The sequence below is a fragment of the Thalassophryne amazonica genome, chromosome 1 (assembly GCF_902500255.1).
Source record: "Thalassophryne amazonica chromosome 1, fThaAma1.1, whole genome shotgun sequence".
In the NCBI taxonomy this organism is placed as follows: Eukaryota; Metazoa; Chordata; class Actinopteri; order Batrachoidiformes; family Batrachoididae; genus Thalassophryne; species Thalassophryne amazonica.
This window is the reverse complement of record NC_047103.1, coordinates 42,208,408-42,223,244: the sequence shown is the minus strand read 5'-3', so window position 1 is coordinate 42,223,244 and position 14,837 is coordinate 42,208,408. Positions and strand designations below refer to the sequence as shown.

At 41.4% G+C, this 14,837-nt stretch overlaps 1 long non-coding RNA gene across 1 annotated transcript; it reads right to left on the bottom strand.

Annotated features, from left to right (window-relative positions):
• Positions 1-10,117: 10,117 nt before the first annotated feature.
• On the bottom strand, positions 10,118-11,010 carry LOC117519286. The gene is made up of 2 exons (XR_004563236.1): positions 10,627-11,010; positions 10,118-10,478 (listed from the first exon to the last, which is right to left on the bottom strand). It is a non-coding gene; the product is annotated as an uncharacterized LOC117519286 (long non-coding RNA).
• Between the last annotated feature and the right edge of the window lie 3,827 nt (positions 11,011-14,837).

The window sequence follows — 14,837 nt, the reverse complement described above, 5'->3', positions numbered from 1 at the left end:
CTACTGATTAAAACACAATCCAACACAAATATTCCATCCCGTCAGCATCTTAAATTAATGTCTTGACTCCTTTATAAATAAGTGCTATGTTTCAAATTGCTTGTTTGGCAGTTTGAACAGAAATGCAGGATACATGTTACAGAGTGCAGTGGAAAGCAAAGAGGCACTGACACAAAAATCAACACGAAAATGATCTGACAGCAGTACACAATCATATTAATCTGCCCTGTCCCGCTCTGGAGGACTGCATTTTAAATAATATAATTATCGTATGGTTTGTTTCAGATCTATGCATGGCATGCTTGGATGTAAAGCTGCGATAATCTTGTATTCCCAGTCTCATATTGCGTTACAAAATCACCTAATTTCACAGACTTGATTCAAAATGTGAGGGAATGTCAAGTCTCTGCTGTTGCTGGGCAGATTTTTTTTCTAAAGGTAATCAGTTTTGAGAGACTTATTGAATTAACAGATTTCCAAATACATATTTCCAACAGTGTTAGTTTTTGTACATTAGTGGACGGTACTGATTCATGTCCATGTAGCACTGTTTGACAAAATGAAGACTATAAAAATGTGTCCATTGGAGAGTGTGATGATGATGATAATTTGATCATCATTTGTAGCTTGATATACACACCTTAAACATTTAATTTTGATTGTGAATTTACTATGATGTGATAAATGTCAAGACACAGAATGTAGCAGAATGTAAACAATAGTTTTAAGTTTGATCAAATTACAGAATAAGCATATAATTTTGGGTGGCATGGAAAATGAAAAAAAAACAAAACAAAACAGTGATCCTTACAGTTACTTTGACTTCTGTTCCATTACAGACAGTATGAACCAAAAATATTTTACACTTTGCGGGGTCAGCTTCATTCAGTTTGTTAATATATATCCCTTACTACATTTCAGGCCTCCAGTACATCCCAAAAAAGTTGACATGGGCAATTTTGGCTAGTAATGAGGGGGAAATTAAATAGTGATTTTATTTCAAACAGGTGATGTCAACAGGTGATTGCAATCATGATTTGGTACAAAAGCAGTATCGACGAAACACTGAGTTTTTGAGGCACAAAGATGGGCAGAGTTATTCCAGTTCCTCAACAAATGTGAAATATTTTTTTTGAAATGTTGAAAAACAATAATCCTCAAAGAAAGATTACAAGGGATTTCCTCTTCACATTTCTCCTTCTACAATGCATAATATCATTAAACAATTCAAGGAATTTGGAGGAATTGCAGTGTGTAAAGGGCAAGAGCGCAAGGCTAATGTCCGATCCCTCAGACAGCACTGCATCAAAAACTGTTATTCATCAATACCTGATAAAACCACATGAGCAAAGAATTGCTTTGGGAAAACATTTGTCATTCACTGCAATATGGAGTTACATTCACAAATACATCTTAAAACTTTACTGTGCAAAAAGAAGCCTCATGATTGCCTTGTCCAGAAGCAGCATTAAATTTTCTGACTTCTCTTTACGATGGTCCAACCCAAGCATCTGGGTCGGACTGTCATACAGTGGAAATCTGTAATGTGGTCAGACGAATCAATATTCCATATCTTTTTGGAAGGACTGGACACCATGTGCACTGGAGAAAAGATGAAAAGGACCATCCAGACTGTTATCAACAAGTGCAAAAGCCGGGGTCTGTCATGGTATGGGATGGGATTCTGTCCGTGCCCTTGGCAAAGGTAATTTACACTTCTTTTTCAAAGGTAATTTACACAATTTACACTTCCATCCGGCCCTTTTGTGATTTGTGGTTGCATGCGTGCGCGCGCATATATATATATATATATATATATATATATATATATATATATATATATATATATGTGTGTGTGTGTGTGTGTGTGTGTGTGTGTGTGTGTATATATATACACAGACACACACATATACATATTCTTAACCTCTTAACCAGGCAAGTTTTCATTTTTAGTGTCAGAGCACCATAGACACATGGTGATTGACTCTCTTGCTCCTCCTCCCCCCTTTTCTACTCTTCCATCCCTCCATCTTCTGCTGGAGAAATTCCCAACCCTCTCTGCAGGTAGCCAGCAAGCCAAAACCAGCAGAACATGTGTTTTCCTCCCCTGGTCGGGTCAAAGTGAGGTCATTCATTCATTCCCAATGATATAGCGGCCAGGCTCACCCGCTGCATGCTTATCATGTGCCGCGCCGCCGCAACAGATGATGGATTCTGGTGAACTGATGGACAGAGTAAGATAGAGATGAAGAGCAAGATGGGGAGACCCCCTCTGTTAGCTCCAGATGCATCTCATCCCAGCCAGTTTGCAACTCAATCAGTGTCACGTGCGATTCTATGAGACGTTGTGCGTTATGACACTTCGCTCACATGTTTGAGGGGATGGTTTTGAACTCTGACCTCAACATTATGAATTTTCTTTAGAGGTACAGAGAAACTTAAGGAAATATTTTGGGGGACAAGGTACACAGGATATTCATGTTTCAAAGCAAGTTTTTTTTATTTCACAAACACTGAGATGGCTACGCTTTTGACCTCGCTGTTTGTTTTGGTGTTTCTTTACAGCCTTTATAATATTGACACAGGCTATGCAAATAAAAGCGCTACAGTGATACCGACATTATTTTATGCAAAAACACCACAAATATGAAATTTGGTAAACTTTTTTGAGAAGAATTTGAGCTCTGCAAATTGTTTAGATCTCACTGAACAGTTCGTGTTTGCTGTACCCAGTGGTGTCTCTGCCCAACAGCATGTGACTTTGAATTTGGGAGGTAAATTTTGGGAGGTCAGCAGCGACAGCTGTTGCCCAGTTAAACCAAAATATCCACATGTATTCACTGCATTATGGGCGAGAAAAAGCAAAATGTGCTGCTTAAAAATTACTTAACTACTTTTTTTACATTCCATCCCTGTTCATCACAGTTTTTAAAGTGGTCATAATGTAGTTTTGTTTCTTTGTTTCTTTAATGTGCCAACAAACAACAGAGAACATATGTGTTAGTGCACATACACAACCTGCACTAACTGCTTTTAAACATAAAATTCATAAACTGTTATGAATGCACATTCTTGAACAGTACAGCAATGGCAGTGTTGCACGAATTGTGTTACTTTTTGCACGGATGCAAGAGCAATTTTAACACACAGTGCATCTGGAAAGTACTCACAGCACTCCACTTTTTCCACGTTTATTTTATATTACAGCCTTATTCCTAAATGGATGAAATTATTTTTTTCCCCTCAAAATTCAACACACAATACCCCATAATAACAATGTGGAAAAATGGTTTTCTTTTTTAGATTTTTGCAAATCTAATTAAAACAAAACAACAAAAAAACTAAGAAATAACATACCCTAACCCTATTATGAAAATGTGCAAATATTTGCACAAAACAATAAAGTTTATCAGTTTGAACATTAAATATCTTGTCTTTGTGGTGTATTCAACTGAATATAGGTTGAAGACGATTTGCAAATTGTATTCTGTTTTTATTTACATTTTACATAATGTCCCAACTTCATTGGAATTGGGGTTGTATTTGCAATCTCACAGCAAGTGTGGAGTTCACAGTTGACTGGAGGATCATCTACATCATAGGTGTCAAACTGATTCCAGAAAGGCCCAAGAGGGTGCAGGTTTTCTTTGTAACCACCATCTCCAGCAGGTGATTTCACTGATGAACATCACTTTGAGCAGATGAGAAGAGTTCATCAGTGAAATCACCTGCTGGAGTTGGTGGTTACAAAGAAAACCTGCACCCTCTTGGCCCTTTCTGGAATCAGTTTGACACCGATGATCTACATGAACCCCAGTACTGGAGATGTCCAATACTGTGACAGGAGGATCAACCTTATGTAACTGCAAAAAGTAGTTAGGTCAACTTGACAGTGTAGCTTAGGGCCCCTTCACACATAACATGATTGAAGCTGACCACTCAACGAAGGAGGAATTGCATGCCATCCGTGAAAATTCGGAGCTGCCTCTAACACCTCATACACATGCCGCTACAATTATTTGCGCACACCAGCTGCCGAAAGATAAAGAGTGCCCTGTGAGAGCCCATTCAATCCCTCTTGTGGCAGGTGTCAACCAAATTCCAGGTGACACACACAAACATCCAACACTGCTCGCTGGACAGCAGGCGCTGTTAGCACGAAAATAGTGAGCAGACGACCACTTTCAAGCTGGATGTGAAATGTGTCTAAATGCCCCCACGAGTGTGGCGTTGCAAAGCAACACGTGTCATGCCAGTGTATTGTGCCCCCCCCCCAACATATGTGGCGTGCATGTGTTTTGAGCTCCCCTCAACAACTGTGGCATGCGGGGTGGGGGGGGAGCACACTTGCATGACATGCTGATATGTATGTATAAATGGGGTCTGGCCAGCCACATCTGAGTGCACACAGCACGGCGAGGCAGCTCCCAGCTGATCGCTGGCCAGAGCCTTACTGACAGCTGCAAATGACGGCTCAGTGCACACGACATGTCACATTAAAAACACAGACCACAGCCAGGACAGGTATATAAATAAGTACTACAATAATTACAGACACAATTACATAAATAATTACAAAAATGATCACATAACACAGAAACAGAGAGTGAAACACTGGTCTGTGTGCTGAACGGACAGGGCACGTGGCCGCCAACAGCAGCAGCTGTGGAGATCTCTGGTTCTGGACGTCACAGCTGGGGAACACGTACTATGTTTAGAAGGACATGACCTTACAACTGTCCACTGTGATGTATGTGTGTCTGCTTGCTGTCCTCACGTGGAAATACATAAGACATATATTGCTTTTGTGACGGGCTGCAGTGAGCGAGTGCACAGCGTGCACATTGACAGTCTGTCCCAGGTGAAACAGACCGTCAGGTCATGTGAACACACAGCAGGTGATCTGAATGTCACGTCACCTACGTGAGCTCTGTTACACATGACGCAGTGTCTGTCCTGCAACGTGCCACCCACAGGACACATGTCGGCTAGACATGCACGGGGTCGACTAGACACGCCAGGCCAGCAGATGTGGACATGATAAGAGTGCACTGCTTCATTCATGTCATCTCATGACTGTATGTCTATGACCATAAGTCACCTACAGAGGATGAGAGGGGTTCAATAAATTGAGATTTTTTTTTATGGTGTGTGATTTTTATTTTTTTGTTCCACAGCAGAGGCGCGATGTGGTACAACGTGTTCCAGCTGTTTTTTTTTCTTTGTCCACAACAGAGGCGCGACGTGGTGCAACACGTTCCAGCTGTTTTGTTTTTTTTTCTCCACAGCAGAGGTACGATGTGGTGCAACACATTCCAGCTGCTCACACTATCTTCGTACACGTGCACAAATGTTTCGTGGTTCCCCATTTCGTATTTGGTTCACAAATTTTCTTCCGGTTTATGTGTCTTTCATGTTATGTGTGAAGGGGCCCTTAATCATCACCTTCTGTGAGGAAGGGCCATCACTTGTGATCACTGTGGTGTAAAGAGGTAGAGGTTTGGCAGAACACAGCCTCAACCTGTCCCATAACATTTGCTATGTAAAATGTGTTGCAAATATACAATAAAATAGTGTACAGTCAGACAGGCATTATTATAATGGCTTTGTTGTATTGTAAAACAATTTCATGTTTCTAAAATTCTGTAATTGTTCAGCACTGATGAAGCCATACACTCACTACACAGTAAATTTTGCTGAGTAAAATATACTCTGCCAGGATAACATTTGGTCCCAGTCTAAATAGAGTAAAATACACTGTATTATAGAGTGAAATCAGCTCTACCATCTTGTCAAATCAAGTGTTTCTACTCCAATAAGACTTGATTTTACACTCTGATAGAGTTGATTTATCACTGTCATAGAGTATATTTAACTCTGTTTAGACTGGGACCAAATGTTATCCCAGCAGAGTAAATTTTACTCTGCAGAATTTACTGTGTAGGTGCTCTTCTACTGTTTTAAATGACTCCTTTTGTATTGGCAGCATATCAGATTGCCCAAAGCTTCATATTGTAGAGGAAGATGTGGATGTACCCCAGGAATGACCCCATGTTGTCATTATCGGGTGCTCTGAGTAGGGCTTTGTGGGAAAAAAAATAATTTAAAATATTTTAATATATTTTAAATTAATTAACAAAATAAAAAAAAAATTAACAAAATGTGGAAAAAGTGAAGCCATGTGAATAGTTTCCGGATGCACAGTATCGCAAGAATGAAACAATACAAGACCTGAAAACTCTAAAACCAGCGGAAAGGTAAAACCAGTGGGGGGGTAACAGAAATTCACCATCTTGACAATGCTGCCTGACCAACATTGAAAAAAGCAGTGGACCCAAAACAGACGCCCGAACTGCTGAAAAGTTAGAGGCCATTATAAGAGCAAATTCATAGATTCAATACGATCTGCAAGCATTTTTCAGAAAATTTCAAAATGCTTAATAAAAAGTAAACCCTTACCCTTTTCCTGCTCCTAAAGCATAGTAATTTGGAGGCTGCATAAGGTTTAGATCCTCCGTCCAAAACAAGAAGCATGCAGCACCCTTCCACAAATGACAATCAGTTTCAAGAGTGCAAAATCTTACAAGTTTGTCTCCATCATGGGAAACAGGCACATTGAGAATTCCTGAAAGGTTTCTGAAACAAAAATCTACAAACATTGGTTAAATAATGCAATAAGACTAAAATAAACAGCCAGTAGCTTCTGTCACAGATGGTTGAAGATTGTATGACCAGTATGCACTGTGCACAGTGATCTTCAAGGTCTCGCTAAAACTCCAGGATTGTTTTTAATGTGGACTATATTTATAGTTGTTTCTGGGTTCATATTATCACAAATTTCATCAGTCAAATATTGATTTATACAGAAAACACTGTCATGAGTTTAACAGCTACACAATGTAATTGTAAAGGAAAAGCTAAAAACACTCATTTAACTACTTCTTGCCCCTGCTAAATACATGAAAATATTATTGGAATGTTCGTCCCATCCTGTCTATGGCTGATGCTGAGACCCTGATTTGTGCGTTTGCCCCTTATAGATTGGACTACTGCAATGTTCTATTTTCTGGTTTACCGCAGTCCAGCATTAGGGCTCTCCAATTTATTCAAAATGCTGCTGCCAGACACGAAGCAGAAAGTTTGACCACATTACACCCATTTTGGCACATCTTCACTGGCTTCTTGTCCCTGTGAGATCAGATTTTACGGTTCTGCTACTAGCCTATAAAATTATTCACGGACTGGCACTCCCTATCTAGCTGACCTAATTAAACCCTACGTACCGGCCCGGGCTCTGCGTTCTCAGGGTGCAGGACTACTTTGTGTCCCTTGGGTGAATAAAAAGCCTGTGGATCACAGAGCTTTCTCTTATCGTGACCCTGTTCTGTGGAATGATCTCCCTGCATCAATAAAACAGATTCTGCAGAGACTTTCAAGTCCAGACTTAAGACACACTTATTTTCCCTTTCGTATGGCTACCATACTGGCATAGTATGTTACTATGCTTTTTACCCTTTTAAATTCATTTTATTAGGAAATGGAGTGGGCCGTGGCCTTAACTTTATCTGAAGTTTGGGTCTTTTAGTGAAGCTTAGGGCTAGTGGCCGACGATTACCTTAGTATTTCTTCTGTTTTTCTTGTTGCTAAATGCTGACAAATTATACTGTATTTGTTGTCTTTCTGATGCCTGATTCTGTTTTTCCTCTCTGTTTGAGGTGCAGCTCCATCCAGAGATGGGAGTGGTGTCTGTTTCTGCAACCCTCCTGTCCTGTGAAATGGCAAAATTTCCTGTATATTCATTTAGTAAATTGTTTTGTAAATTGTGTCGGTAGCATGGCCCAAGCAGAGGGTCACCCCTTTGAGTCTGGTCTGCTGGAGGTTTCTTCCTCAAACCATCAGAGGGAGAGTTTTTCCTTGCCACTATTATCTGTGTGCTTGCTCTGGGGATTGGTAAGGTTAGACCTTACTTGTGTGAAGCACCTTGAGGCAACTTTGTTGTGATTTGGCGTTATATAAATGAAAATAAATTAAATTAAATTGGATGTGTCCAGTAGCATGGAGAGGATCCCTATAATAGTAAACAAGTGCATGTTTACCTCAGTAAATGTATAAATAATAATAATAAAAAAATTTAAATAACCAAAAAAACAGCTGACTGCTTACTTTAGCCTTTTGGCCATTCTGTGGCTGTGGTTTCCACCGAGTCATTACACATCAAGTGCCAATGAAGGGCTCATTCTTCTGCTTACAACAGGAATTAACCCCTCATCTAAAAATAGGCTAAAAATGAAAATCAGGTTGAAAAATTCCAGAGTTCTCCTTAAAGCCAGTTGCTGAGAATCAACTACCTGCAGGGCTGTTGTTTCTACAGCTGCTATACCTGCGAACTAGAATCCCTACTAGCAAATTGAAGTGGTTTTGCCGAAGACCAACAAACATTTTTTTATGGCTTTATTTTAATCCATTCAAAACATCTCCCTCAAGCGCCTTGGGGCAACTGTTTGTTGTGATTTGGCGCTATATAAAAAAATTGATTGATTGATTGATTGATCCTGTTTCATGTCTGCAAGAAAACAAAATTGCAAATGTAATTATCAGAGCCAGTCTTAGCCTCTCTGGGGCCCAAAGCAACAATTTTAAGAGGCCCTCCAACTTGACTCATGAGACATGTAAACCATTTGCCACTGACATACAATCACCAGATATCCCAGTACTGCCATTACAATCGACCCTCTTTTAAAACAGCTTGCTTCATCTGCCACGTGAAATAAATACACCTATACAGAACACAATGATGTGTAAACTTTTGGGTTAGGTATTGTTTGGATTTCTTGCAATACTGGTATGAAACAGATACTTTTTTAATGGTGCCACTCTTTGGACCGGTTATTTATTTATTAAATGACAACACAAAGTTTGACTACATTAAATAATGGCTTTTTCATTGTGAAGGCAAATCTGAATATCTGAACAATATATTAACACAATAGAAATAAAGAAATGATAGAAATAAGTACACAACTTCATATAAATAAACCCCAACTCAGTTGCAATACTTTCACAACACATATGTTTTGTCATAAACATTGTGTTGAAAAATAAAAATCATGTGTAAGCCATGATATGAGCACATACATTTTAACATTTAAGGTATAAATAATATAATTTTTGATCTACTGTGGCCAAGAGAAACAATCACAAGCCATTTAACAAACTACAGATATTTGATGGACATGTAGAGTTGATGACTTTTTGGGGCTCTCATGGGTTTTATGGATCAAATTATTTGAAGAGTATTTCAGATCATTTTGAAGAATGAGTATTTTGCTATAAAATATGAAAACAAAAAGATTTTTACTATATGCTATCTGAAAGGACTGAAACATAATTACTCCCCCAACCCTGTGGATGCACCCCTGAACACAATTCAATTTTAAACATTCCACACACACATTTTATTCAGCTTAAATATTTCCCAAAAAATGTTCCAAACTGTGGAAAAAAAAAATTCACCTTAGTGGTTCACCGATACTCATTTTTAAATTTAATTTAACCTTTATTTAAGCAGGTTAGTCCAATTGAGATTGAGATCTCTTTTTGCAAGGGAGCCTGGACAGTTACAGAGTTTCCAATTCACCAGTTTTAAAAACAAACAACAGATGTGGGCTCAGTGCTGTCACATTTCAATCAGTTACACGGAATAACAACGCTGTGACTTTTACAGTAAAACTCTATGTTGTTTTACTGTGAAGTTATGAGACATTATTTAACTTTGATTCAGAGACTTAACAGAGTTGTTAGATTTGCAGAGATTAAATGGAAACAGGGGAACATGTTTACCTGACCGCTGCTCTCGTAGCTCACATTCACACTTATGGAGTTTTTTTTTTCCACACTTGTGCCTCAAAGGACAGTTTCACTTCAACATTCAGTCTGACACAATGGGAAAGGGGGCCCACGCAACACACATACTGAGCTTATATCTAGTTATCTTCTTCTTCTTCTTATATGTTGTTTTGCCTAACTAGCTTTCAGTGCATTACTGCCACCCCTTGGATACAAAACTTCATTGCATACTTAATTTGACTGTTTTTTGTTTGTTTGTTCCTTTTTTTGGAATACAGAAAAGACTGTGGATATTTAATCACATGTATTTCCCCAATTACAACAAGAACGCCACTTGAAAATCTTAAACATGGTCTAGCTGTATGCTCTTCTAGTGCAGAAAATCATCCCATTTCCCCTCATCACATCTCACAGCGGTGTTTTATCGCTGACAGCCTAGTTGCAAGACAGCCGTTGAACATTAATAAGAAGAAATAATATGAATTTTTAAAAAACAACAACAGCACTTAGGAATAGCAGCCTGTACTTAATGTTTATCAGGTGTCACAGCGGCCGTGACACTGCGCTGAGTAAGATTCTCTACAGGAGGCATCCTCTTGGCCCCGTCACCAGCATGTGGGCACCGATGGGAGCTGAAAAGGCGACACAAGAGATTAAGGAGGCAATAAGCTTTGTCTGTGCAGCCTCGTGCACAAAAACCACACACACGTACTCTGTTCCCATTTTTTCTTATTATCGTAAACACGAAAGGGGCAAAAAAGAGGACAAAATAGTACTTACTAATGGACTAAAAATGTTCCCAACTCCCTCTCCTTTCATTGTCCAAAAGCAAGAAAAACCACTCACCGAACCTGTTCTCAGTCCCACTGTCGAGGACTACATTTAGTCCATCATGCAGTGCTCTATAAGGAGCGGATTTCGGGACGTCTTGTGAGACCGGCTGAAATGCGAGTTAATGGGAGGAGAGTGAAGAAGCCAGGCAGAGTAGGTAGTTAAAGAGCAGAACAGTGCCTTAGGGGTACTCAGTGTGTCCGGACTCACACTGGGAAAAGTGTATTTATCATCTTAATAGCAGGTGTCTGATTGAACATGACTATGATTACAGTAAGTTGTTTCTTCTTTTGGTTCCTTTCCTCGTCATCACACTCCCCCCACAACCCCCGCATCCACCCTACCCACCTTCTCTACCTCTTTTTTGGCACTATGTGAAAATGGTATTGCAGGTATTTACGTCGTTATCAAGAGATGGTCTTATTTGATCACAGACACACGAGAGGCGTGAAGGTCACATTCACTAAAGCTGCATCTTAGCCAATGGAGGGGGAGGGGGGGTAGCAGGAACGACATCTCAGAGAGAAATGAGTAAATAAGCGAGAAGGATGGGGCACTTGCAGACGGAGAGAAAGGAGCCATTTAGCTGATAAAGCAGAGAGGACCCTTCAGGTGTCTCCTGCTCCACTGCTGTGTAAATGAGCTCCAATTAAACAGGCGGCCCTTAGCTCCGGGTCTCCCCACAGCCCTCCTCCATTCCCTAAACCTTCCCCAGCCCCTCGCTGCTCGCCGTGAGGCCCAACCAACCCCATGGCTCCTGCAGCTGCTCGCTCACTCCCACTCTGTGTTGTTCACTCACACTGCGTGACCCAAAGGCCTGCTTAACTCATATGTGTGTGTGTATGTGTGCGCGCACGCGTACTTGCCTGCATGAGCGTTAGCCCCGCAGCATTTCAGCTTATTGTCAACTCTCGATAAGTGACGGCGCAGTGGAATGGCTGCTTCCCAGTGTTTGCCTGATTTGTGGATATTGCAGTAATTGCTCTGAAAGTGCAAACTTTGTTCAAGAGAATCAAATATTACCGCTTGTTGTTCTTAATTGTTAATATTCGCTCGTAGACACTGCGACCTGAGCCCACAACTTGAAGGAGCCGGAGTGACAAACGGTGACCAAACACAGCATTAGGTGTTTGCAAACACTGTCTGATTCCTCAGAAGGCCTTTTGCCATGCGGCAGCAGGGGTCCGAGGACAGCAGGTGATCGGGCCAATTAGACGAGGCGGTGAGCGAGGTGGCCAGACTGGAAGAGCCACAGCTGACCGAAGGCCAGGACACTGGAGTTACCACCCCTGAACCCGAGGAGACAATGACAGCAATTTACCAACGCAAATATCAGTCGAATCAACACGTTTTTTAACGTGTAAATTGTCAAAAAATTATTTTAAGAAAAAAAAAGCAACATCTGTGACAACAGCCCCCAACCAAAGGCATTTCACAATGAAGATACAGAATTCATCAACAAGAAACAGTGACCTCTGGTGGTCACTAGGATGCTGCGATTAGCAACAAAGCCTCACAAACAACTTCATTGGCCTGTACGTATCTGTATTTTATTTTGCATGTTAAAAGATTCCAACGTGGTCCTAAATAGGAGGATCACTGGTCATCTGTGTCTACAACAACGAAAAATTTCAGAACTCAACATGAAGTAGTTTTTTTATGAAGTTATTTACAAACGTTTTTGTGGACCCACTCACTTACTCTATTAATCTTGTGCTTCAGCCACAGGAAAAACTTGGAATTTATTCTTCATAAACATTTATGATTTGTTTGTTTGCAGCCAGTCTGCTATGTGTCAGCCTGACCCTATCAGATCTCCAAGCAAAGCAGAGTGGGTACTGGTTAGTACTTGGATGGGAGACTTCCTCAGAAGACCAGGGGCTGTGTGTGTTTCTCCAGGTAAAACCAGAGTTGCGTCAGGAAGGGCATCTGGTGTAAAACTTGCGGATCTGTGCTAGATCCACTGTGGCAACCTTGAACTAACAGGAGCAGTCAAAAGGAAAACTACAACAGACATTCATGATTTGTTTGGGTTTAATTTTTTAATCTGTATATTAAAAGCCAAATGACCTCTGTGTACGTGTATGCATGTGTTTACCTTCGATCACGGAGAAACTGGGGAGAGCTGACATTTGCCGTTTGGTATGTTTATGTATTTTGGGCAAAGGATGAGCACCGTCAAACAGAACATTGATAGGACTAATATTTTTGGAGAGACTATGGATATTAGTTAACAACAGTGAACAATGGACGTTGATAATTACATTCTGGACTCACACACCATTCCAGCAGGGGCGGTAAATCATCTACGTATTAAAAGCAAAGTGGCCTTTGTGTACGTGTGTGCGTTTACATTCGATCATGGAGAAAGTGGGGAGAGCTGACATTTGCCATTTGGCATGCTTATGTACGAGGTCTGTTAGAAAAGTATCCGCCCTTATTATTTTTTTTAAAAACCATATGGATTTAAATCACGTGTGATTGCGTCAGACAGGCTTGAACCCTCGTGTGCATGCGTGAGTTTTTTCATGCCTGTCGGTTGTGTCATTCGCCTGTGAGCAGGCTTTGAGTGAGGTGTGGTCCACACCTCTCGTCTATTTTTTATTGCGAATAAATGTCTGAACGATTTGGAGCTTTGCTGCATCAATTTTTTTCCAGAAACTGTGAGAGACCTCCAGGTGGACACCGTTCGAAAAATTAATATGGCTTTCAGGGACGATTTTATGGGGATTCAACAGATAACGGGGTGTTACTGCCGCTTTAAGGACGGCCCACAACTGCTGAGAGCACCGCGCGCTCCCAGCCCCATCGACAGGCTGACACCCCACTGGAACAACCAGATCATTTCCAACGTGAAAGCTTTGTTGATCCGGGACCTCGTCTGACTTTCACAAAAAGGCAGAAGATGTGGACATCAGCACTTTTTCCGGCACATTCCACCGTTACAGGAGTTTTTTTAATGGAAAGAAAAGCGGAGGGACGCGCCACAGCTCCGTTCATTACGCGGGACAAAACCACCTCGGTGTTGGTCTCTCAGGACAGCTTTCAGGTGGATTTCAGACGGATTCCGGTTGCTTTCCAGTCGTGTGAATATCCGATTGTGATTGTGCATGAGCTGGACATTCCAGAACATGTCCCGTGAGGCTTCATCAAGGCATTGCTTTGCGCCGAGCGGCTGCACCGCGACGCGCGGTGGAGCAGCTCCATGACAAAAACTCTTCTAACAGTGAAATGTGCCGTTCATTTTTAAACTGGACACTGTCTTGATCTGGTATGTCATCTGACTAGCACAGGAATTGTGAAAAGATGTGGACATCAGCACTTTTCCGGCACATTAAGACATACGTGTGGAGGAATTACGCGCGTCACGGTGCAGCCGCAAGGCGCAAAGCAACACCGTGATGAAGCCTCACGAGACATGTTCTGGCATGTCCAGCTCATGCACAATCACAATCGGATATTCACACGACTGGAAAGCAACTGGAATCTGTCTGAAATCCACCTGAAAGCTGTCCTGAGAGACCAACACTGAGGTGGTTTTGTCCCGCGTAATGAACGGCTCCGTGGCGCATCCCTCCTCTTTTCTTTCCATGAAAAAAACTCCTGTAACGGTGGAATGTGCCGGAAAAAGTGCTGATGTCCACGTCTTTTCACAATTCCTGTGCTAGTCAGATGACATACCGGATCAAGACAGCATCCAGTTTAAAAATGAATGGCACATTTCACTGTTACAGGAGTTTTTGTCATGGAAAGAGAAGCTGCTCCACCGCGTGTCACGGTGCAGCCGCTCGGCGCAAAGCAATGCCATGATGAAGCCTCACGGGACATGTTCTGGCATGTCCAGCTCATGCACAATCACAATCGGATATTCACACGAGTGGAAAGCAACCGGAATCCGTCTGAAATCCACCTGAAAGCTGTCCTGAGAGACCAACACCGAGGTGGTTTTGTCCCGCGTAATGAACGGAGCCGTGGCGCGTCCCTCCGCTTTTCTTTCCATTAAAAAAACTCCTGTAACAGTGGAATGTGCCAGAAAAAGTGCTGATGTCCACATCTTCTGCCTTTTTGTGAAAGTCAGACGAGGGGTGGACCACACCTCACTCAAAGCCTGCTCACAGGTGAATGACGCAACCGACAGGCATGAAAAAACATGCATGTGC